Genomic DNA, 26,867 nt, shown 5'->3' on the forward strand with positions numbered 1-26,867 from the left:
AGACTTAGAGAAAGCTTTTGACAATGTTGACTGGAATACTCTCTTTCAAATTCTAAAGGTGGCAGGAGTAAAATACAGGGAGCGAAAGGCTATTTACAATTTGTACAGAAACCAGATGGCAGTTATAAGAGTCGAGGGGCATGAAAGGGAAGCAGTGGTTGGGAAGGGAGTAAGACAGGGTTGTAGCCTCTCCCCGATGTTATTCAATCTGTATATTGAGCAAGCAGTAAAGGAAACAAAAGAAAAATTCGGAGTAGGTATAAAATCCATGGAGAAGAAATAAAAAGTTTGAGGTTCGCCGATGACATTGTAATTCTGTCAGAGACAGCAAAGGACTTGGAAGAGCAGTTGAACGGAATGGATGGTGTCTTGAAGGGAGGATATAAGATGAACATGAACAAAAGCAAAACGAGGATAATGGAATGTAGTCGAATTAAGTCGGGTGATGTCGAGGGTATAAGATTAGGAAATGAGACACTTAAAGTAGTAAAGGAGTTTTGCTATTTGGGGAGCAAAATAACTGATGATGGTCGAAGTAGAGAGGATATAAAATGTAGACTGGCAATGGCAAGGAAAGCGTTTCTGAAGAGGAGAAATTTGTTAACATCGAGTGTAGATTTAAGTGTCAGGAAGTCATTTCTGAAAGTATTTGTATGGAGTGTAGCCATGTATGGAAGTGAAACATGGACGGTAAATAGTTTGGACAAGAAGAGTATAGAAGCTTTCGAAATGTGGCGCTACAGAAGAATGATGAAGTTTAGATGGGTAGATCACATAACTAATGAGGAAGTATTGAATAGGATTGGGGAGAAGAGAAGTTTGTGGCACAACTTGACCAGAAGAAGGGATCGGTTCGTAGGACATGTTCTGAGGCATCAAGGGATCTCCAATTTCGTATTGGAGGGCAGCGTGGAGGGTAAAAATCGTAGGGGGAGACCAAGAGATGAATACACTAAGCACATTCAGCAGGATGTAGGTTGCAGTAGATACTGGGAGATGAAGAAGCTTGCACAGGATAGAGTAGCATGGAGAGCTGCATCAAACCAGTCTCTGGACTGAAGACCACAACAACAACAACAACATGTTTCCTAGTCATTTCGTATCCGACTTGAGCCGAGTCGATAGTTTCTTTTCTTTTATTTAGTTTTTTTTATTGTTTGCTTTCGGACAAAGCCCGTTTGATCAGTTACAATTATGTTACATAATGACAGTAGTGGGACATTTGTCTGACTTTATTGCAAAATATAAAACACAGCTGTGCTGGTCGTACGGTAGCGTTCTCGCTTCCCACGCCCGGGTTCCCGGGTTAGATTCCCGGCGGGGTCAGGGATTTTCTCTGCCTCGTGATGGCTGGGTGTTGTGTGCTGTCCTTAGGTTAGTTAGGTTTAAGTAGTTCTAAGTTCTAGGGGACTTATGACCACAGCAGTTGAGTCCCATAGTGCTCAGAGCCATTTGAACCATTTGAACAGCTGTGCTAGATAATTAGTCTACGAAGTACTCGATGAGCATAAAGTCTTGGCCCAATTACAAAAAATTATTTCTAAGAAAGTATGGTAGCTACGGCTGTTTCGTTTGTTACAATTGATAGGTTCGCTCAAAAACATTTTTATGGACGCAGTTTCACATATGCTCGGTTTTTCGGCCCATACAACATCTTAACTTCTTAGCCAAAGCGATGTTAGGAATAACTCCGCTTACACCTGGTAAAATTGTTGCTTATTCAAATACGATCGGTTTCAAATCACGGCTTGAAGTCACATCATCATGTGAACGCCGTCAAAAGATCACAGGCATACACATCGCTCTTAGTCAAAATTTGCTGTTCTATCTCCCGTCATCGGCTCTACAGGGCCTCGCGTTCGTGGTGTGAGACCCACTTCGCACTTCTCCGGCAGCCGTCAAAAAGGCGCCGTTTACGGCTGCTGTTGCCGACGGCACAGCACGGCACAGTATCTCCCCTAATTTGATTCCTTCCCAGTCTACGAAAGCGAAACTGGAAGGAATTACTAACGCTTTCTGACTGAAAGCAAATTTTCCACACTGCACTGGAGCTGTTAATGGTAAAAAAAAATTCAAACTATGAACCCATCAAATTTCACTACGAAAGATATTCGTCCTCAGTGTTCATTGCGGTGGCAGATTCGACCGAATTCCAACGTCTAGGGAGCTCTATTATTCCATCCAGGACACCAGTTCTGTTAATCTCTCGTATAGCTCGGGTAACGGTAGCAGAAAGCGCTTCCACAGAAAAATAACGACGTCCACGTACAGATTTTTTTGCAACTTCGGGAGCAAGTCGAAGTCTTCTGGACTCGTGCCCGGACTGTAGGGAAGATGCGTCAACACTTCCCATCCGTATTCGTGCTGTTTTCAGGCTACATTGCGGGCGAGCACTGTCGTGGTGAATGAGTGGCCCAGACTCCAGCAACTGGGGTCGGGTTTTGTGCATTTTTCTGCGCAGGGTTTGCATGAAGTTACGGTTATACGCAACTGTGACACTTGTTTCATACGGCACTCTACTTTTCATGATGATTCCTTTGATCATAAGCAAAAATCATGTACTTCAGCTTTATTTGAGCGTTTCGAAATTTTTTCGGACGTGGAGAATCTGAAGCTCTCCAATCAGGACTGTGATTTCAACTCTGGTTCAAAATCTCTAATCTACGATTCACCAATAGCGATAATTCGACGCAAGGATCCTTGACCTTTACGGCCGAATCGTTGTTCGAGCAAGGTTGCAATGTCTAGGCGTTTCTACGTTTAAAGCCGGCAGCAGGCATAAAACGTCATCCGAAATTGTACTGAATGCTTTCTCAGAAAATTATTTTGTACAATTAGTCCATGAGCCCACTCGAAGCGTAAATGGTTGTGAAAGCATACTTGACCTTTTAGCAACAAATAATCCTGGACAAATAGTGAGTATTGTGACGAATACAGGGATTACCGACCACAAGGCAGTTGCTGCTAGGCTGAATACCGTAACACCTAGAACCATCAAAAAGAAACGCAAAGTATATCTGTTTAAAAAAGATGATAAAAATGCTCTCAACGCCTTTTTAAGAGACAGTCTTCAGTCCTTCCGATCTGATCATGGAAGTGTAGAAAAGTTGTGGAATGTTTGCAAAGAGATAGTATCGACAGCAATTGAGAGATATATACCACATAAATTAATAAGTGATAGTACTGATACCCCATGGTACACAAAACGGGTCAGATTGTTGTTACAGAAGCAACGAGAAAAGCATGCCAAATTCAAAAGAACGCAAAATCCCCAAGATTGGCAAAGTTTTACAGAAGTTCGAAATATGGCGTGTACTTCAATGCGAGATGCTTTCAGTAATTTCCACAACGAAATTCCGTCTCGAAATCTGGCAAAAAACCCAAAGAGATTCTCGTCATACATAAAGCACACCAGTGGCAAGACACAATCATACCTTCACTGCGCGGTAACAACGGTGAAGTCACTGGAGACAGTGCCACTAAAGGAGAGTTATTACACATGGTTTTCCGAAACTCCTTCACCAAATAAGACGAAGTAAATATTCCTGAATTCCAATCAAGAACAACTGCCAAGATGAGAAATATAGAAGTAGATATCCTCGGTGTAACAAAGCAGCTTAAATCACTTAATAAAGGCAAGGCCTCCGGTCCAGATTGTATACCAGTCAGGTTCCTCTCAGAGTATGCTGATAAAATACCTCCATATTTAGCAATTATATACAACCACTCGCTCACAGAAGGATACGTACTAAAGACTGGAAGATTGCTCAAGTCACACGAATACCCAAAAAGGGGAGTAATCCGCTGAATTACAGGCCTGTATCACTAACGTCGATTTGCAATAGGTTTTTAGAACATATACTGTATTCGAACATTATGAAGTACCTCGAAGAAAACGATTTATTGACACATAGTCAGCACGGATTCAGAAAATATCGTTCTTGTGAAACACAACTAGCTCTTTATACTCACGAAGTATAAAGTGCTATCGACAGGGGAAGTCAAATTGATTCCATATTTTTAGATTTCCAGGAGGCTTTCGACACTGTTCCTCACAAGCATCTTCTAACCAAACTGCGTGCCTACGGAGTATCGCCTCAGTTGTGCGACTGGATTCGTAATTTCCTGTCAGAAAGGTCACAGGTCGTAGTAATAGACAGAAAGTCATCGAGTGAACAGAAGTAATATCCGGCGTTCTCCAAGGAAGTGTTATAGGCCCTCTACTTTTCCTGATCTATATTAACGACATAGGAGACAATCTGAATAGCCGTCTTAGATTGTTTGCAGATGATGCTGTCATTTACAGTCTTGTAAAGTCATCAGATCATAAAAACCACTTGCAAAATGATTTAGATAAGATATCTGAATGGTGAGAAAAGTGGCAATTGACCCTGAATAAGGAAAAGTGTTAAGTTATTCACGTGGGTACTAAAAGAAATCAGCTAACTTTCGATTGCGCGATAAGTCACACAGATCTGAGGGCTGTAATTTCAACTAAATACTTAGGGATTACAATTACAAATAATCTAAATTGGAACGATCTCATAGATAATATTGTGGGTAGAGCAATCCAAAGACTGCGATTTATTGGCAGAACACTTAGAAGGTGCAACAGGTCTACTAAAGTGACTGCTTACACCTCGCTTGTGCGCCCTGTTCATGAGTATTGCTGTGCGATGTGGGATCCGCATCAGGTGGGACTAACGGATGACATCGAAAAAGTACAAAGAAGGGCAGCTCGTTTTGTATTATCGCGAAATAGGGGAGATAGTGTCACAGACATGATACGTGAATTGGAGAGTAAATCATTAAAACAAAGGCAGTTTTCATTGCGACGGGAACTTCTCATGAAATTTCAATCACTAGTTTTCTCCTCCGATTGCGAAAACATTCTGTTGGCACCCACCTACAAATGGAGAGATGATCATCACGATAAAATGACAGAAATCAGGGCTCGCACAGAAAAATTTAAGTGCTCGTTTTTCCCGCGTGCCGTTCGAGAGTGGAACGGTAGAGAGACAGCATGAAGGTGGTTCATTGAACCCTCTGCCAGGCACTTTATTGTGAATAGCAGAGTCACGTAGATGTAGATGCTTCTCTTCTGCAGTCAAACATAGTGGGTTTCATCTCGCAGAAATTTTTCTCTTCTTAAAATCGTCTGTCACAATGCGTAATACTAATGTTGGAGGAATTCCCGTCGCTTGAGAGGGTTGCTCCCAAGCCGCACTCCGATCTCATTCAAGAGCATCTGCCACAAGTTTGATACTTCGTTCATCTGTTGACGTTGTTAGCCTTCCGGGTCTTGGATTATCGTCTGTGCTCATACGACCACCACGAAAACGATTAACCCAAAATAAATCTGTACTACGGTCCACTGTAAACTCACCACAAACTTTACAAAACGCGATGTGGGTTACTGTCGGCTTTTTTCCGCGTAAAGTTTCGGTCGTGATGTACGACCTTTCATCTTCAACAGTCACTGTAGCCGAGACCATTGCAGGATCCATTTCTCCTTTTCGCCAATTTCATGTTACAATAAACAGCGAGAAAATAAAAACACGTTCTTCTTTCTTAAGTTCACAACATCTCACGTAATTTGCAGTGTTGTAGCATCAAACAATCCACAGAGATACTATCATTTGCATTATTTACGAAATGTCCCTCCTACAATCCGTCCAAATTACCTTACTTTCTTGTAAGTGATGAGGCTTTTGCACTGCACACTGCACAGTCACCTTCTTCGGTCATGTGGAGAGAATATGTTGGCAACAGTCAAGAGAATTTTCAATTACCTTCATTCCAGAGCTCGATAGTATTTAAAATTTTCCTCCGGAAAATGAAGAATATGTTAAAGGCCTTTTAAGTTGTGTCCTGTTTTTTTTTTTTTCTGTAGACATCGTAAAAGCCTGTGTCGGTTTGCATAACTTTGTACATGACAGACAAGATGTATTATCGATAACTGGAGTTCAACTAGTGCAGACAGACAGGTACTTGGAAGAATTGCAAATAATATGAGGAACACAATATCGACTACGTTTTGATTCCAGCTGGGTCTGTAACTGGTACTTTTGTAAATTGCATTTTTTTGGAAAAAGAGTGTTACTTCATTCAATGTAACCGCCTTTGTGAAAATGGTACAATAAAACACCATTACGTGTATCAACAACTTACCTACCGTGTTCATTTTTTTCCTTGTCGCTGATGTCTTGAAATAATCCACTCAGTTCCTTGAGTATGTCGACGCACGTACGTTTTTGTTTGCATTCTGTCTGTGGGACAGAACTGGACGTTCTTCCACTAAAGAAATTAATAGCTCAGTGTCTGTTTCCCAAGCCGTGTGTAGGCGTAGGAGAAGTTAAGAAAACACAAATAAAGGCAAATAATTAGAGTTGCGCTCTACCAAAACTACAGTTCGATAGTTCTGCTATAGCACATAAATAACGAGCAAATGGTAAGATTATCGGCATTACTGGTAGCATTGGTCGGGAAAGAAACATAAATGAATGTATGTGAGAGAAACTGGGAGCCGACGTCTTCTTTTTGTTTCGTTCGTTTTTGCAAATGATTAGAACCGCACCTCGTACACTGTTAGTACATTGTGTATTATATCCTTACAAATATCAACTGCATTTTATAAACAATAAAAATTAGTTGATTGCGTAACTTCTGCGATTTGGTGTAACCAAAGCAATTATTTTTAATGCAAGTACAGTTAATACACAAAGATAAAAAGTCTAAATAATTATTGTTAATTAGTTCTCAGTAGAACTTTCTTCATTATGATCAAAGGCAAGAGTTTCCTGATACTATTGATAAGTGTTTTTTTTTTCTTTTGTTTTAGGACGCAAAACAAGTGAGGTCATTAGCGCCCATGTCATAGCCATTGATAAGTGTGTAAGTTGTGTATGGATTACAGAAACACGTTTTAAGTAAGCTCGACGAAGTATTGAAGCGATGTTTGACGTTTTTTATCTTTTCATTTTTTTCAAGAAACAGCTTGTTCTAGCGCTAAAGGATAAATATGATTTTTTTTGTACAACTTTCCTGTGCTGCACATTAAAAATCAATAATTTTCAAATAAAACCTGAGTTTAGCATTGACAGTTACAATTATTCTATAAATACTGTTTATTCTTAAGTAACTGACAGAGTGGTAAATGTGTAGAATAAAGCATCTTGTAGGTTACGCTGCACTTTACATAGCCTTCCTCAGTTTATAGACGGTCCTACGCTTGCGGTTTGCGGGGGGGGGGGGGGGGGGGGGGAACAGTAAGACACTGAACGCACACGCAGACAAAGCGATGGAAATGAGGTAATGCCCGACAGGTATTCAACACACACAACGTACGGATAACGTGGTTACGATCATGACTGACAAATGTTACTAGGAAAACAACCGTAATCTACGCTTAGTTATGATAGTGTACAGTAGCCGACGGTAGTTTTACATCTCTACAAATAACAGTAGAAGCAATGAACTGATGTACAGGCTGTTGTTGCCTCGAATACCGCCTTGGCAGGCAGATGCGAGGCGCCCATGTTTCACTAGATTAGATTAGATTAGATTAGATTAGATTAATACTAGTTCCATGGATCATGAATACGATATTTCGTAATGATGTGGAACGAGTCAAATTTTTCAATACATGACATAATTAAGTTAATTTAACAACATACTTAAGTTAATATAACAACTTTTTCATTTTTTGTGTTTTTTTATTTTTATTTTTTATTTTTTAAATTTTTTTAAAATTTATATCTAAAAATTCCTCTATGGAGTAGAAGGAGTTGTCATTCAGAAATTCTTTTAATTTCTTCTTAAATACCTGTTGGTTATCTGTCAGACTTTTGATGCTATTTGGTAAGTGACCAAAGACTTTAGTGCCAGTATAATTCACCCCTTTCTGTGCCAAAGTTAGGTTTAATCTTGAATAGTGAAGATCATCCTTTCTCCTAATATTGTAGTTATGCACACTGCTATTACTTTTGAATTGGGTTTGGTTGTTAATAACAAATTTCATAAGAGAGTATATATACTGAGAAGCTACTGTGAATATCCCTAGATCCTTAAATAAATGTCTGCAGGATGATCTTGGGTGGACTCCAGCTATTATTCTGATTACACGCTTTTGTGCAATAAATACTTTATTCCCCAGTGATGAGTTACCCCAAAATATGATGCCATATGGAAGCAACGAGTGAAAATAGGCGTAGTAAGCTAATTTACTAAGATTTTTATCACCAAAATTTGCAATGACCCTTATTGCATAAGTAGCTGAACTCAAACGTTTCAGCAGATCATCAATGTGTTTCTTCCAATTTAATCTCTCATCAATGGACGCAGCTAAAAATTTGGAATATTCTACCTTAGCTATATGCTTCTGATTAAGGTCTATATTTATTAATGGCGTCATACCATTCACTGTACGGAACTGTATGTACTGTGTCTTATCAAAATTTAGTGAGAGTCCGTTTACAAGGAAACACTTAGTAATTTTCTGAAAGACAGTATTGACAATTTCATCAGTTAATTCTTGTTTGTCAGGTGTGATTACTATACTTGTATCATCAGCAAAGAGAACTAAATTTGCCTCTTCATGAATATAGAATGGCAAGTCATTAATATATATTAAGAACAGCAAAGGACCCAAGACTGACCCTTGTGGAACCCCATTCTTGATAGTTCCCCAGTTTGAGGAATATGCTGATCTTTGCATATTATGAGAACTACTTATTTCAACTTTCTGCACTCTTCCAGTTAGGTACGAATTAAACCATTTGTGCACTGTCCCACTCATGCCACAATACTTGAGCTTGTCTAGCAGAATTTCATGATTTACACAATCAAAAGCCTTTGAGAGATCACAAAAAATCCCAATGGGTGGTGTTCGGTTATTCAGATCATTCAAAATTTGATTGGTGAAAGCATATATGGCATTTTCTGTTGAAAAACCTTTCTGGAAACCAAACTGACATTTTGTTAGTACTTCATTGTTACAGATATGTGAAGCTACTCTTGAATACATTACTTTCTCAAAAATTTTGGATAAAGCTGTTAGAAGGGAGATTGGACGGTAATTGTTGACATCAGATCTATCCCCCTATCACTGAGCGCATAGTGCCCCACCCGTCACCGTGAGAAGGGCACAGGAGCCGTCCCATCCACTGCAGTGGAGTGGCCAGCTGCTCCACGTCTGCCGTGCGCCATTCGGAAGGCACCAGCACGTGCCGTGTAGATGTGAAAGCCACCTCCCACGGCCGTCTACACGGTGCCTTACAGACGGCTGCCGGACGTGTCTAAAATGGGCCTAAGAGATTGCACATCAGGAGTGCTCAACACTTTACTCTTAACGTAACCTTACAAGAAAGTAAAGTCTCGTAGACTCGACTAGGATTGTTGATATTTTTGAAAATCCGATATATTGATATTTAAAAAAATTAACCCTATCGGCCTTCGACATTTCAGAAAAGAATCGATATATCGACGAAAAATATCGATGTTCTGGGCTATTAAAATATCGGCTGCACATTGTAAATGTACTGCCAGTTGGTATAGGTAAGTACTGATTTGTTATTAGATATTCTGTACGTTAACAAACTAGCAGCCTGCGTATCTCCCTTAGAGGAAGAATTGAAAGGAAAACGATGCACTGTCACACTTGGCGGCGACCACTTTGCTAACATTGGTAACTGCATATGAGAGGCACAATAAAAGCTGTTCGATGGGTCCGTTGTTCGGTTACGTCACATATCGGATATGTCCGCAATACTTTGTCAGCTTCCCTCGTTCTTTTTTTTTCAAACCCCAGCGACCCAGCAGCTGTAGTGTCAAAACTGCGTGGTGAACGCAAACGTTGCTGTTTCTGTTGGTAGGGCCGAGCACCGCTTACATCAGCATTTCCTCTCACTCATCTGCACCAACCGCAAAAGACCAATCTTGTAATTTACACTTTTCTTTATCAGTTTCAGCAACTGTTTCTGAAGAATGCCGAAGTGAAGAAATAGCACACTAGTTGCGTTAAAAATTTGTTTTTTAACGAAATTGGTGTGCTGTTTCTTCACATCGAAAATCTTGTTATTCCATTCACAGCACCACCACCCAGTGCAACTCGTACCACTTCTTTGTTCCACCTGTACTTCCTTCTTCACACAGTGTAAGAGAAAGACTGGAAGTGATGAAAACTCAAGAAGTACTAAGGCTACTTCACAAAGTGGAAGTAACTCTCACTTCAAGAGAACAATTTGAAATATTTATTGAAAATATTTCTTGGAAGGAATATCGATATATCGATATTTTTTCAATAGCCCTCGTCTCTGCCGATCCATCTGTACAGATGTTGCCTTAATGGTAGACTCAATGAAAAAGAACTGTCCAGTAATTGTGCTCCGCATTAAGCCACACAACACATTCGTTTACGGGCTGCCGCTTAGGCCGGTATTACACTATCAAATTTCTTTGTCAAAGATTTGATCGGAGATGTGGCGGGCAAGTGCTCTACCATCTGAGCCACCGAAGCAAAGGCAAAGGTCCCGAGTTCGAGTCTCGGTCGGGCACACAGTTTTAATCTGCCAGGTAGTTTCATATCAGCGCACACTCCGCTGCAGAGTGAAAATCTCATTCTGGAAACTATTTTTTATTGTCTTTTCTATATTATTAATTATTATTCACTCAAAAGTGCAAGGCGTGACAATGCAAATTTTGCCGAAGATGTTTCTTTGAACACTCTGCATGATCTTTCTGAAATATTTACAAATGACGAAAGGAAGTGCCTTGAAATTCAACCCCCCCCCCCCCCTCTCTCTCTCTCTCCCCCCCTCGCTGTCGTACTCCGTAACGTGTGCTTCTCCTAAATAACTTCTTCTTCCGTGTATTTTTGCTTTTAGGAAGCTTTAATTGTCGAGCGCTAGTAATAGTGTTCCATAGATTTCGTGCTTGTTTTGAATACAGACAGAGAGAGTCCCTTTAGTTAGCCATAGTGCCAGTAGTGCTAGTGTTTGTTTTCAATACAGTCCAGAGACAGGTAGTGCTATTTTCATTGTTTTCTACAAGAAGTGGCTAGCAACCACAGTTTAGTCAACAATCAGCCACCTTTAGTGAATTAGCAGCCTAGTTAAAAGTTGAATACCTCTCTACAGTAAATTGATTTCTTAGGATGGATAGGATGTGTGACTGCTGTGTACGGACGCAGGATGAGCTGGCCACTGTTCGCGAACAGCTGAGCGTGTTGATGGCCGCGGTCAGCCGTCTTGAGGCTGCTGCCTCGGATTGTAGCGGCAGTGGGGAGTCTGGTGCGTCGCATGGTACACCCCAGGTGTTACATGCTTCACCCACTGTCCCTGCTGTCGAGACATCTTCGCGGGTACCGTTCGCGGTTGGGCCACCCTCTCGCCAAGGGGAGTGGCGGGTTCGGCGGCGTACGCGGCGCACGAGGCGGAGGGTCAATGTGGAGGCTGGCCATGTGGCATCGCCCGCTCTGCCTGTGAGTGGACATGTGGCCGCTCCTTCAGCAAGGTCCGAGCAGGCACACGGGGGGAGGGGTTTATTAGTTATTGGGAGCTCCAACGTTAGGCGGGTGATGGAGCCCCTTAGGGAAATAGCGAAAAGGTCGGGGAAGAAGGCCAGTGTTCACTCTGTCTGCTTGCCGGGGGATCTCATCCGAGATGTGGAGGAGGTCCTGCCGGCGGCGATAGAGAGCACTGGGTGCACCCGACTGCAAATTGTTGCTCATGTCGGCACCAATGACTCTTGCCGTCTGGGTTCAGAGGACATCCTCAGTCCGTACAGGCGGTTGGCGGAATTGGTGAAGGCGGAAAGCTTCGTTCGCGGGGTGGAATCAGAGCTAACTATTTGTAGTATCGTTTCCAGAACCGATCACGGTCCTCTGGTTTGGAGCCGAGTGGAAGGCTTAAACCAGAGGCTCAAACGATTCTGCGGAGATCTGGGGTGCAAATTTCTCGACCTCCGCTATCGCGTGGAGAAATGTAGGGTCCCCCTGAATAGGTCAGGCGTGCACTACACGTCGGTAGCGGCTACAAGGGTAGCGGAGTACGTGTGGATTGCACACGTGGGTTTTTTAGGTTAGAGAATTCCCTCCCTAGGCCCGACAAGACGCCTCCTGAGACGCGGCAAGGTAGGAGTAGGCAAAATGCAACAGGGAATAATAATATTAATGTGCTAATAGTAAACTGCAGGAGCGTCTATGGAAAGGTCCAAGAACTGCTCTCATTAATAAACGGTCACAACGCCCATATAGTACTAGGGACAGAAAATTGGCTGAAACCAGACGTAAACAGTAATGAAATCCTAAACTCAGATTGGAATGTATACCGCAGAGACAGGCTGGACAGTGAAGGGGGAGGCGTATTTATAGCGATGAGAAGTGCAATAGTATCGAAGGAAATTGACGGAGATCCGAAATGTGAAATGATTTGGGTGAAGGTCACGGTTAAAGCAGGCTCAGACATGGTAATTGGATGTCTCTATAGGCCCCCTGGCTCAGCAGCTGTTGTGGCTGAGCACCTGAAGGATAATTTGGAAAATATTTCGAGTAGATTTCCCCACCATGTTATAGTTCTGGGTGGAGATTTTAATTTGCCGGATATAGACTGGGAGACTCAAACGTTTATAACGGGTGGCAGGGACAAAGAATCCAGTGGAATTTTTTTAAGTGCAGTTAAACAGAGAATCGACTCGTGGCGATAACATATTAGACCTTCTGATGACGAACAGACCCGAACGCAGAACAGGGAATCAGCGATCATAAAGCGGTTACTGCATCGATGATTTCAGCGGTAAATGGTGGGGAGTTATGCGTGCCTCAGCGATACAGATGGCCCTACCGTAGGTGCAACCCCAACGAAGGGGTATCTGTTGAGAGACCAGACAAATGAGTAAATAGGAATATTAAAAAGGGTAGGAAGATTTTTCTGTTTAGCAAAAGTGACAAAAAGCAGATTACAGAGTACCTGACGGCTCAACACAAAAATTTTGTCTCAAGTACAGATAGTGTTGAGGATCAGTGGACAAAGTTCAAAACCATCGTACAATATGCGTTAGATGAGTATGTGCCAAGCAAGATCGTAAGAGATAGAAAAGAGCAACCGTGGTACAACAACCGAGTTAGGAAACTGCTGCGGAAGCAAAGGGAACTTAACAGCAAACATAAACATAGCCAAAGCCTTACAGACAAACAAAAATTACGCGAAGCGAAATGTAGTGTTAGGAGGGCTATGCGAGAGGCGTTCAATGAATTCGAAAGTAAAGTTCTATGTACTGACTTGGCGGCAGAAAATCCTAAGAAATTTTGGTCTTATGTCAAAGCGGTAGGTGAATCAAAACAAAATGTCCAGACACTCTGTGACCAAAATGGTACTGAAACAGAGGATGACAGACTAAAGGCCGAAATACTAAATGTCTTTTTCCAAAGCTGTTTCACAGAGGAAGACTGCACTGTAGTTCCTTCTCTAGATTGTCGAACAGATGACAAAATGGTAGATATCGAAATAGACGACAGAGGGATAGAAAAACAATTAAAATCGCTCAAAAGAGGAAAGGCCGCTGGACCTGATGGGATACCAGTTAGATTTTACACAGAGTACGCGCAGGAACTTGCCCCCCTTCTTGCAGCGGTGTACCGTAGGTCTCTAAAAGAGCGTAGCGTTCCAAAGCATTGGAAAAGGGCACAGGTCATCCCCGTTTTCAAGAAGGGACGTCGAACAGATGTGCAGAACTATAGACCTATATCTCTAACGTCGATCAGTTGTAGAATTTTGGAACACGTATTATGTTGGAGTATAATGACTTTTCTGGAGACTAGAAATCTACTCTATAGGAAACAGCATGGGTTTCGAAAAAGACGGTCGGGTGCAACCCAGCTCGCGCTATTCGTCCACGAGACTCAGAGGGCCATAGACACGGGTTCCTAGGTAGATGCCGTGTTTCTTGACTTCCGCAAGGCGTTTGATACAGTTCGATACAGTCGTTTAATGAACAAAGTAAGAGCATATGGACTATCAGACCAATTGTGTGATTGGATTGAAGACTTCCTAGATAACAGAACGCAGCATTTCGTTCTCAATGGAAAGACGTCTTCCGAAGTAAGAGTGATTTCAGGTGTGCCGCAGGGGAGTGTCATAGGACCGTTGCTATTCACAGTATATGTAAATGACCTTGTGGATAGCATCGGAATTTCACTGAGGCTGTTTGCGGATGATGCTGTAGTATATCGAGAGGTTGTAACAATGGAAAATTGTACTGAAATGCAGGAGGATCTGCGGCGAATTGACGCATGGCGCAGGGAATGGCAATTGAATCTCAATGTAGACAAGTGTAATGTGCTGCGAATACAGAGAAAGATAGTTCCCTTATCATTTAGCTACAAAATAGCAGGTCAGCAACTGGAAGCAGTTAATTCCATAAATTATCTGGGAGTACGCATTAGGAGTGATTTAAAATTGAATGATCATATAAAGTTGATCGCCGGTAAATCAGATGCCAGACTGAGATTCATTGGAAGAATATTAAGGAAATGCAATCTGAAAACAAAGGAAGTAGGTTACAGTACGCTTGTTCGCCCACTGCTTGAATACTGCTCAGCAGTGTGGGATTCGTACCAGATAGTGTTGATAGAAGAGATAGAGAAGATCCAACGGAGAGCAGCGTGCTTCGTTACAGGATCATTTAGTAATCGCGAAAGCGTTACGGAGATGATAGATAAACTCCAGTGGAAGACTCTGCAGGAGAGACGCTCAGTAGCTCGGTACGGGCTTTTGTTAAAGTTTTTTCACCGAAGAGACAAGCAGGATATTGCTCCCTCCTACGTATATCTCGCGAAGAGACCATGAGGATAAAATCAGAGAGATTAGAGCCCACACAGAAGCATACCGACAATCCTTCTTTCCACGAACAATACGAGACTGGAATAGAAGGGAGAACAGATAGAGGTACTCAGGGTACCCTCCCCCCCCACACTGTCAGGTGGCTTGCGGAGTATGGATGTAGATGTAGACGTAGATATCTCCCGGCTTAACAAAACTTTGATATTATTACACACAATGAAATCTTTGCGTAGCAAGAATTACTGAACTCACCCTTGCAGCTAACAAACATAAATAAGTTACCTTGTTCTGAAGTGCTGTGTCTTTATGCAGTGATCCTAAAAATCATCCTTCATCGTCACGTTACACATCATCGAACATCTCAAATGGAAATCTCTGTGCTGCATCTCAGGTGTCCAGGCTGCTCATTCTGCCAGCACCGTCTTTCCATGACTCTACAACTACTAAAGTGCAAGGTCACGACTCGGCAGTTACCTGCTGGCTTGTCCGCGCTTTTCTCAATAATGCAACCTCTGGAAACCAGAGACTGTATATCACGCATGTGTTCCAGAGGTATTTAAAGTGGCAATATTCTGAATATTGCATTCAGAGATGCAACAAGTGGTAGTATACCAAACCAACTGTGATTTATCATCATTTCATTTCACGTGTAACGCTTTCAGCGTGTCATTTTATCATTATTCATGTGACCTGCTCACAGTCTGTTAGTGCTCGTAGTAACAATTTTTTTTCTTGTGGCTGCCGAGTGCTGAGGGTGGCGTGGAATCTGTTGCTGAATCTCCCAGTACCATGCTCCCTTTATGTTACGGTCCATCTCCACTAATACTGCATATTTCGTTTTTGGTTGGTTGACGAATATCGTATTATTATTATTATTATTATTATTCTCGTGTCAGAAACATATACAAAACACAGTTTATACAATTACTGACTGATCAAAGCAGTTTATATAATCTTTGACCAGAATTTGGCCACTTCCAGTGCATTTTTCGTTACCTGGTGAAGCCCCTCTTCTGTGCAGGTGGCTGAACACAGTCGACACTGAAGCATGTGCTGAACAGTCTGTTTTTCCCCGCGGTCACGTTGCGTTTTGTGCTCTTCCATGTATCCACATTTTGCCAGGATAGACCGTAATCTGCCCACATTTGACCTCAGCCTTTTCAAGGACTTCCAGACTGGCCAATTCTCATCATGACCAGGGGGCAAAGATTCTGAAAATCTTTTTGCAACGAGAAGGATGGGATGTCTCAGCCCTTTATTGTTGCTGCCTGGCTTCTTTATCATTGGCTGTTAGTTTCTCCGATGTTCTCAGTAAACTTTTCCTTGACCGTAGCCGTTGTGGCTAGTGTTGTTGCCTATGCAAGGGGTTCTTTTTTCCCTCCTCCGGTTTCGTTTTTTCCCTGTTTGCTGTTATATCTCTTCGAACAGGAGACAGTGAAATTCCTGCAAGGTGGCGGAGCCATTCGACTGGAGTTGACTTCAGGCAGCCTTTTATAATTATGCTTGTGTCATTTAGTCCACCTGTTTGGCATGTGTTGAGTTATTCCAAAGAGGACAGGCATACTCTGCAACGGAGTAGCGTAATGCCATTGCAGGAGTCCAGACGGTTTTAGCTTGGCTGCCCACTGTGATCCGAAAACATTTCTCAGTAGTTTGTTCTTGGTGGAGACTTTAGATTTCAAATTCATGCAGTATTTTTTTAACGTTAGAGGTCTGTCGAGTGTTATTTCTAGATATTTTAGAGTGTCACAGTGTTCCAATTTAACCCCTGACCATTCTGTCTTTAACTTTCGGGTGGTTTCCCTATTTCCCAGATGGAAAGTACACACTTGTGTCTTTGACGAGTTTTGTTTAAGCTGGTTTATTCTGTACTATTTTGACAGATCTTCGAGAGCACTCTTTAGGGTGATTTCTATTGAATCTAACTTTGTGTTTTATGTTGACATAGCGAGATCATCAGCATACAAGAAACACGTGCAACTGAGACCTATGGGTTAGTCGTTAGTATATATATATATTGAACAGAACTGGAGCCAACACAGTTATCTGGGGAAGGCCGTTTTTCTGTAGCCTCCATCGGCTGCGCTGTCCTTGGAGCTTCTCCAGAAGACTGGCGATGAGCCTAGCGGGGCTGGAATCCTTGGTTAGGTTGCAGACCTTCTTTAACAGTAACTGGTGGTTGGCGGCGTCGAACACTGCTGTCAAGTCGACGAACACCACTCGTATCACCTTGCAGACTTCAAAGCCATCTTCTATGGACTGTGTAAGACTGAGTAGTTGTCCTGTGCAGCTTTACGAAAGCGGAATGCAATAGGTGAGGTATGGGCAAGGGATCAGTAACATGTGACAGACGATTTAAAATCATTCTCTCTAGCAGTTTGTATAGGTGACACAGTAGTGCGATTGGTCTAAAATTCTTAGCACTGTTTCCTTCTTTACCAGGTTTCAGTATAGCAATTACTCCGCTCTTCCGCCATATCTTTGGAATTTGACGTGCATCAACACATTTGTTCAAGAGTTGGAGAATCTATACCTTTGATGCTAATCCAAAGAGCTTGATTAGCTCAGTTCGTACATCGTCCAAGCCACCTCAATTACCAGTTTTTGTCTGTTTAATAGCCTTCTCTAATTTGTCCATCGTGAATATCGTTGTTATTCTCCTCCTGCTCTTAGTAGTTTGCTTCTTTTGGATCTATGGCTGGACTTCCCATTTAGCAGTAGCTGGTGTGATATTGGTTGGCGGTGATATTTTGGTGTGTAGTGGTCTTAGTTGGATCATTGCACAGGAATCGCAGAAGTCTCCAAGCCTTCTGACGGTCTCTTTTCAGATCTAAGTTTTCTGTTGTTTTAATCCATTTTTCCCTTTTTAACTCTTTTATAGAGGAAATAAGTTTTTTTCCTGTTTCTATAGTTGTTTCACTGAAAGGGTTTTCTCTAAATACACTCCTGAAAATTGAAATAAGAACACCGTGAATTCATTGCCCCAGGAAGGGGAAACTTTATTGCACAGTCCTGGGGTCAGATACATCACATGATCACACTGACAGAACCACAGGCACATAGACACAGGCAACAGAGCATGCACACTGTCGGCACTAGTACAGTGTATATCCACCTTTCGCAGCAATGCAGGCTGCTATTCTCCCATGGAGACGATCGTAGAGATGCTGGATGTAGTCCTGTGGAACGGCTTGCCATGCCATTTCCACCTGGCGCCTCAGTTGGACCAGCGTTCGTGCTGGACCGCGTGAGACGACGCTTCATCCAGTCCCAAACATGCTCAATGGAGGACAGATCCGGAGATCTTGCTGGCCAGGGTAGTTGACTTACACCTTCTAGAGCACGTTGGGTGGCACGGGATACATGCGGACGTGCATTGTCCTGTTGGAACAGCAAGTTCCCTTGCCGGTCTAGGAATGGTAGAACGATGGGTTCGATGACGGTTTGGATGTACCGTGCACTATTCAGTGTCCCCTCGACGATCACCAGTGGTGTACGGCCAGTGTAGGAGATCGCTCCCCACACCATGCTGCCGGGTGTTGGCCCTGTGTGCCTCGGTCGTATGCAGTCCTGATTGTGGCGCTCACCTGCACGGCGCCAAACACGCATACGACCATCATTGGCACCAAGGCAGAAGCGACTCTCATCGCTGAAGACGACACGTCTCCATTCGTCCCTCCATTCACGCCTGTCGCGACACCACTGGAGGCGGGCTGCACGATGTTGGGGCGTGAGCGGAAGACGGCCTAACGGTGTGCGGGACCGTAGCCCAGCTTCATGGAGACGGTTGCGAATGGTCCTCGCCGATACCCCAGGAGCAACAGTGTCCCTAATTTGCTGGGAAGTGGCGGTGCGGTCCCCTACGGCACTGCGTAGGATCCTACGGTTTGGCGTGCATCCGTGCGTCGCTGCGGTCCGGTCCCAGGTCGACGGGCACGTGCACCTTCCGCCGACCACTGGCGACAACATCGATGTACTGTGGAGACCTCACGCCCCACGTGTTGAGCAATTCGGCGGTACGTCCACCCAGCCTCCCGCATGCCCACTATACGCCTCGCTCAAAGTCCGTCAACTGCACATACGGTTCACGTCCACGCTGTCTCGGCATGCTACCAGTGTTAAAGACTGCGGTGGAGCTCCGTATGCCACGGCAAACTGGCTGACACTGACGGCGGCGGTGCACAAATGCTGCGCAGCTAGCGCCATTCGACGGCCAATACCGCGGTTCCTGGTGTGACCGCTGTGCCGTGCGTGTGATCATTGCTTGTACAGCCCTCTCGCAGTGTCCGGAGCAAGTATGGTGGGTCTGACACACCGGTGTCAATGTGTTCTTTTTTTCCATTTCCAGGAGTGTACCTTGCTATATTCTGCATATAAGGCTGCCTGATCTGATGTGAGCCCAGGGATGTAGATGTTCGACAGCCACGAGGGACAGAGATTTTTTAACATCTGTTTACAGCCATGGAGAAGGTGTCGCAGTGTTCTGGTGTTGGTTCTATAGAAGACACTTCGGCATCCAGTAAACCTCGTAATTTCGACCAGTCAGCCTTTTCCAAAGTTACATCTCCTCCGAAATGGGAGTTTTTGAGGTCTAACAGCAGCACATATTTGGCAGATTATTGGTCTGTGTTGTCAATTGGGTATTGGAGAACAGACTTTATACACTGTTGGCTAACGCTGTTGGTGATGAAATGAGGTCGGGGTTGTACTCTCGCCTCCACCTTTCGCTATTAAATGATGCAGGTACATTTGTATAGTGGATTAGGGTAAGGTGATTTATTTATGCCCATTCTCGTACTGCTGCCCAATTTTCGTCTTCATTATCATAGCCCCAAATGTTACTATGGCTGTTGAAGTCGCCAATTACAATATGCACATGTTTGTTTTGATAATTTGTTGGTTTATTAACTGTGAATAATTAACCAGGTGATTTTTTAGAGAGACGAAATGGTGTAATTAGCTGTTCCTATAATAAGGATTCAGATGTTATTGACCTGTGCGAGTGCTGTGGATAGAATCTGGACGTCTGGATGAACGAAGGTAGCGCTTCCGTATTTATGATGTGGTTTTTCGGTGGCAGGGCGCATTCCGTTTATCTTCGGTCTACGCTTGTCGCAGCACCTGTGTGTTTTCCATATGCACATTACATGTCACTGATGCCGTCTGCAGCGTTTTAGCAGCAGTTCGTCTTTGGCTGATGTTATTCCTTATTCCGATGGAGATCTTGCTTAGCTGTGGCCCTAAAAAGAGCTTATATATTGGTGTTTCTGATGTGATAAGAGTAGCCGCCATTTCTGGACCCGCGAGTATGCCCGATTGCTTTTCTTAATCGCAATCTTCGGGGAGGCCCTTTCCATGTACACCCCCCACCCCGAGTATCCTATGAAAACACAAAAGTAGGTGAGTGTGAAGAACATGCCGCGCCATTTTCGTTGACCCTAATACCAACATGTTCTGTTGCCCTTTGTAGAAAATTTATTTCACATCGCACCTTTTCTGAATTGAGACTTCTCACTTTATCGTGTGTCAAGGAATTTTACAGTTTTTCCTTCGGCTGCCGCCGTAGGACACTGTAGGACACACGATGAGTGGGTAAATGTTAGGATTTCTGCAACTACATAAAGGGTAGCTTGATGAGCCGTATACAACTCCGTGATTAATGTTTACTAATATCGACGCTTCTGTTGGTAACGTAAAGGACTGCTCCACCCTGTTAGTCGATACGTTTCGTATTCCTTCAGAACGTTACCCTCACCTCATAACAGCACCTCACACACCTGTTATTACGTGTAGTATCTAGATAATTTTACAGTCGCTATCCCGACTCGGACAAATAAGTTCGTAAACATGGCAAATTCAACCTTTTAAACGAAAATTTCAGCTACTAAGTAAACTCATCCAATAACTGCTTCATGGTAAAATTATTTCACGGAATCAACTTTTTCCACTCTTTTCTTGTTTTTGCACTTTACCATAGGACACTAGTAAAAAAAAGCGACCAAACTTACGAATTTTTTTATTAGACCTTCATTTACGACATGGTATTTAAATTTCATTTTCTGAATATTCCACTGTGAAAAAGATAATTAACAAAAGCTTGCACGGGGCCACGCTCCTTTGTTGTTCTGTGTTTCCTCATATTATTTATTCCTGCGGTGTTTTCTTCCAGTTTTAGGCAGTCACAGTGTGGGAAATATTTCGGTATTTAGCAGATCCAGAACTTATACAAAAATAGCTACAGGTGTCTGATAGGTAAACTATGCCCCAAGACAAGATTTCTTTCCACTGCTGCTGATGAACCTGCAGCGTATGATGCTTGTTTATTTTTAATTGTGACAACCTTGGCAGGCTGCGGACCTTACAGAGGTTAGGATTTGATCCAGGATCTTTCACACTGTCGATACTGAAGGAAATCGATAGCAGGAGAACTGATGCAGCTCACATTATTGTTACTCGGTTTGAAAATCAGGTTAACCTAAGACGAAAAGTGAAGAAAAGACTGCCTGAGGATGAAGAGGAGAAAGCATATCGTTTGCACCAGTTCGCTCACAAAAGATAAAGCTTAGTACAGACACTGTCGAATATCTGATTCACGTTTCCCGTAACTTACATCCTGGCAACTTTATGTACCATTTACTTACAATCCACCGACATTATAGCACTTAATTTTAGCATTCAATTCGTCAATACTATACTGAAACATGACGTGGAACGAAATTTCATTTACTACATCAGTAAGTCATTTATAGATTAAAACTCAAGAAACTGCAAAAAGGTGGGAACTTAAGGAGATGGGACCTGGATAAACTGAAAGAACCAGAGGTTGTACAGAGTTTCAGGGAGAGCATAAGGGAACAATTGACAGGAATGGGGGAAAGAAATACAGTAGAAGAAGAATGGGTAGCTTTGAGGGATGAAGTAGTGAAGGCAGCAGAGGATCAAGTAGGTAAAAAGACGAGAGCTAGTAGAAATCCTTGGGTAACAGAAGAAATATTGAATTTAGTTGATGAAAGGAGAAAATATAAAAATGCAGTAAATGAACCAGGCAAAAAGGAATACAAACGTCTCAAAAATGAGATCGACAGGAAGTGCAAAATGGCTAAGCAGGGATGGCTAGAGGACAAATGTAAGGATGTAGAGGCTTATCTCACTAGGGGTAAGATAGATATTGCCTACAGGAAAATTAAAGAGACCTTTGGAGAAAAGACAGCCACTTGTATGAACATCAAGAGCTCAGATGGAAACCCAGTTCTAAGCAAAGAAGGGAAAGCAGAAAGGTGGAAGGAGTATATAGAGGGTCTATAAAAGGGCGATGTACTTGAGGACAATATTATGGAAATTGAAGAGGATGTAGATGAAGATGAAATGGGAGATACGATACTGCGTGAAGAGTTTGACATAGTACTGCAAGACCTGAGTCGAAACAAGGCCCCTGGAGTAGACAACATTCCATTGGAACTACTGACGGCCTCGGGAGAGTCAGTCATGACAAAACTCTACCATCTGGTTTGCAAGATGTATGAAACAGGCGAAATACCCTCAGACTTCAAGAAGAATATAATAATTCCAATCCCAAAGAAAGCAGGTGTCGACAGATGTGAAAATTACCGAACAGTCAGTTTAATAAGCCACAGCTGCAAAATACTAACACGAATTCTTTACAGACGAATGGAAAAACTAGTAGAAGCCGACCTCGGGGAAGATCAGTTTGGATTCCGTAGAAATACTGGAACACGTGACTCAATACTGACCCTACGACTTCTCTTAGAAGCTAGATTAAGGAAGGGCAAACCTACGTTTCTAGCATTTGTAGACTTAGAGTAAGCTTTTGACAATGTTGACTCTCTCTTTCAAATTCTAAAGGTGGCAGGGGTAAAATACAGGGAGCGAAAGACTATTTACAATTTGTACAGAAACCAGATGGCAGTTATACGAGTCGAGGGGCATGAAAGGGAAGCAGTGGTTGGGAAGGGAGTAAGACAGGGTTTTAGCCTCTCCCCGATGTTATTCAATCTGTATATTGACCAAGCAGTAAAGGAAACAAAATAAAAATTCGGAGTAGGTATTAAAATCCATGGAGAAGAAATAAAAACTTTTGAGGTTCGCCGATGACATTGTAATTCTGTCAGAGACAGCAAAGGACTTGGAAGAGCAGTTGAAAGGAATGGATAGCGTCTTGAAAGGAGGTTATAAGATGAACATCAACAAAAGCAAAACTAGGATAATGGAATGTAATCGAAGTAATTCGGGTGATGCTGAGGGAATTAAATTAGGAAATGAGACACTTAAAGTAGTAAAGGAGTTTTGCTATTTGGGGAGCAAAATAACTGATGACGGTCGAAGTAGAGAGGATATAAAACGTATACTGGCAATGGCAAGGAAAGCGTTTCTGAAGAAGAGAAATTTGTTAACATCGAGTATAGATTTAAGTGTCAGGAAGTCATTTCTGAAAGTATTTGTATGGAGTGTAGCCATGTATGGAAGTGAAACATGGACGATAAATAGTTTGGACAAGAAGAGAATAGAAGCTTTCGAAATGTGGTGCTACAGAAGAATGCTGAAGATTAGATGGGTAGATCACATAACTAATGAGGAAGTATTGAATAGGATTGGGGAGAAGAGAAGTTTGTGGCACAACTTGACCAGAAGAAGGGATCGGTTGGTAGGACATGTTCTGAGGCATCAAGGGTTCACCAGTTTAGTATTGGAGGGCAGCGTGGAGGGTAAAAATCGTAGAGGGAGTCCAAGAGATGAATACACTAAGCAGATTCAGAAGGATGTAGGTTGCAGTAGGTACTGGGAGATGAAGAAGCTTGCACAGGATAGAGTAGCTTGGAGAGCTGCATCAAACCAGTCTCAGGACTGAAGACTACAACAACAAGTCATTTATGTAAGAGAAAAGCCTTAAGATAACGTATATATTTTTCAAAAATTGCAGAACTGTAAAAAATCTATCAAAAGAACATGTCAGTATTCTGTTAGACAGATATTTGTAATAATGGCATATCTAATTCTGTACAAAATTACATTTCGTTCCTACAGAATTTTGAAAAAAGAAACATTTCGACTCACTTGGTTTAAAAATTTTCAGTTGTTTATTATTAATAACGTATAATTTCAGTTAAGTATATGTGTATTCATGTAAAATTCTTTAGCAACTGTGCCAAATTTAGTTCCACTGCCTTGAAAACTTTGAACTTTATAAGGCTTTTTCAAAGTATTGTAACTTCTCGTATGCCTCCCCCCCCCACCCCACCCCCCCAACCAAAAAAAAAATTCAGTAACTAATTAGATTTCTCCACTGATTGTTTCATGGGAAAATTCTTTCATGGAATCAATTTTCCACTCTAGTATTGTTTTGGTTCTGTGCTGTAGGATACTAATTTAAAAAAAAAAAAACACTCTTTCACCCCAACGATTACGAAAGTATTCGAAGCTAGCCAACTTTCTTCACACAGCTATTCTATTAGGACAGGTATACATGGATGTCTATATTCTAGTCACATACACAAAACAACTGAATGCTAAACAAAATTTAATCGTTTATCTCAGATGTTTGTTGAATACCACTGGCAGAATCAAGATATTTTCAAATTAATGTCTAATTTTTATGAAACTGAAATTCTATTTCAGTATTAACTAATAGCGCACTTAAAATGGTTTTTAGTTTTACTCGGTCGTAAATTGGTTTTCAAGCAAATTCTAACCTCTAGCAGTCTTTGTTAGGAAAATATGACAGTCATTATCATTATGTCACTAAGATATATTTTATGATTTAAACCAGCATGCTAACTTAAGTAACATGACGTGGATGAGTAGGAGTGTGGATACACAGGTAAATTAAATTTTGTCACTATATCCACAAATGAACACACAATAAATACTGGACCATGCATTTTTTCGCTACTAAAGAAAGCAGTGATTTACCTGTAGGCACACACTTGACAAGTAAGTACACTCATTGATGTATGTTGTTTACGAACCGAACTGGAACAAAGATGATAGCGAGGCTTTTCCTTTTAGGGCAATAGTGACACCTTGGATTTTCTGTTTTTTAACGTGATCTTTCTGCTGTATGCAACACCTTTTGTTCTCGCCTTAAAGTAGTGTGATATTCTAAGTACTGACATACGTTTGATCATAATTTTTTGCTTTTATAAGCATCATACTCACATATATAATGAATCATGTCGTTCGCGTTAAGTCATTTGCATTCTCCTTGTACTTTATTTGAGAATATATTGCTCCGATGTACAGAACGCTGAAAAACAGCGTAAGGGTTCAGCAGTTGATTATTCCTGAAGCATAATATTCAGATTTCAGACATCTGCACGTCCTTTTGTGAGCTCGTAGGATGTAATGACTTCAGGTTTATTCTCTTCTCCACCCTAAGCGTCTACAATCATGTCGCTGTGTACGGCAGATATTATTAGTAAAATCTTAATCTCTTTCTTGTTTTGAACATACGAGCAAAGGACGTGAATTGTTTCTCTCCAGATGTGAAAATGCTGCTTTTTACTGGCGTACCAGTAACTGACAGCAGCTATAGTGGAACTTCTCCTATTCCTTCGTGGCATACATATACTGTGAGTCGGTGATTGGTGTGCACTTCTGCAGGAACTGGTACAGATGTAAAACAGTTGTCCACTGTCACGATTCTGCCCGTGTCCAGAGTGGGACGAATTAGTTGTAACAGGATATTTCCTGCATTATTGGGTACTTGATACGGACCAGCAGGCTGTTTGACTGCACGCATCACCGTCACCGACTGTATATGCTTCAATACTGCATTTTGCCATCTTATGTGGAATATACTACCTGAACTTTCAACGTTCACAGAGTGCTTCTAACATCTGATTAGTAATCGGTGAAAGGGGATTCCACACCACTTTTAAGTTTATTCAAGATGGCAGACCTTTCCCGTACGTTTGTCCTTTCGTCAGTTAATTACCTCCTCTCCCTCTGGGAAATTCTCAGCCTACCGGAAGGTCCTTCCCCTGTCCCCTTCTGGGAAGTCCCTGCCCCCTCCCCTCCCCACAGCCACCCCCCCCCCCACCCGTACTCTCTGCGACATCAAACCTGCATGCCGGATCAGGTCTCCAACCTGGAAGCTTTGCCTTTGAAGACTGCAAGGTCAAAGAGGTTCTGGTGTGATATTAATATCAAATTAATTTACTAATTAAACTAATCAATTACGTGTCCTGCCCTATCTGAAAATCAAAATCGGTGGGAAATTCAAATTTTCAAGGTAAATTCGAATGCTAATTACACTCCATTGCAGAGAGCATAATAATAATAATAGTACATTCATTATATATAAAAATTCAATTTGCATGTCACTGGCTGGGAAGATGTATGATGCTTTCTTTATTTCATCATCTTTGGAATACTGATGCAGTCTGTAACATCACAATACGAGAAGGCCGACCCAAGAATACTGGAACAATCTAACTCCTCTCCGCCTACTGGTGGGAAATTCAAAAATTGTCGCCAAATTAAAAAATCAGCAGGAAAATTCGTACTTTTTGCTCGGTCTGTGAAGCATGGGATTTTAGTAGGGTTAACTGCCATTGATTGAGCTCTAGAGAGTACCTATAGCCAGTGTAATCAGTAGCCATTTGTGAGAAGGATGGATAATAATAATAATAGTAATAATAATAATAATAGGACAACAAACTGTCACTGAAATACAGAAAGAGTAGCCTCCTGCTGACCTGCAAGGGAATAGCTGCTGGGAGGGACATAAGGATTGGTAATAATATTAGGACAGGGACCCACTGTCCCAATGCTCCTGTAAATACATGCTCTCTATTTACAGGACTCATGAAGCAACAGCATTGGGGAATGAAACACACATATACCTCTTTATGAGTTGTAAGTTGCATCCTAGTTAACAGAAACACGACAAATACGTTGTATGACATTTTTTATGAGTGTAGTACTTATTATGTTATTTGAACCTGGCCAGTCACCTCCAGTCTAGTCCAGCGCAATCTACCGCGAGTATTGTGCAGCTGAACAGCCGACCGG

Source organism: Schistocerca cancellata, chromosome 2 (assembly GCF_023864275.1).
Source record: "Schistocerca cancellata isolate TAMUIC-IGC-003103 chromosome 2, iqSchCanc2.1, whole genome shotgun sequence".
NCBI lineage: Eukaryota > Metazoa > Arthropoda > Insecta > Orthoptera > Acrididae > Schistocerca > Schistocerca cancellata.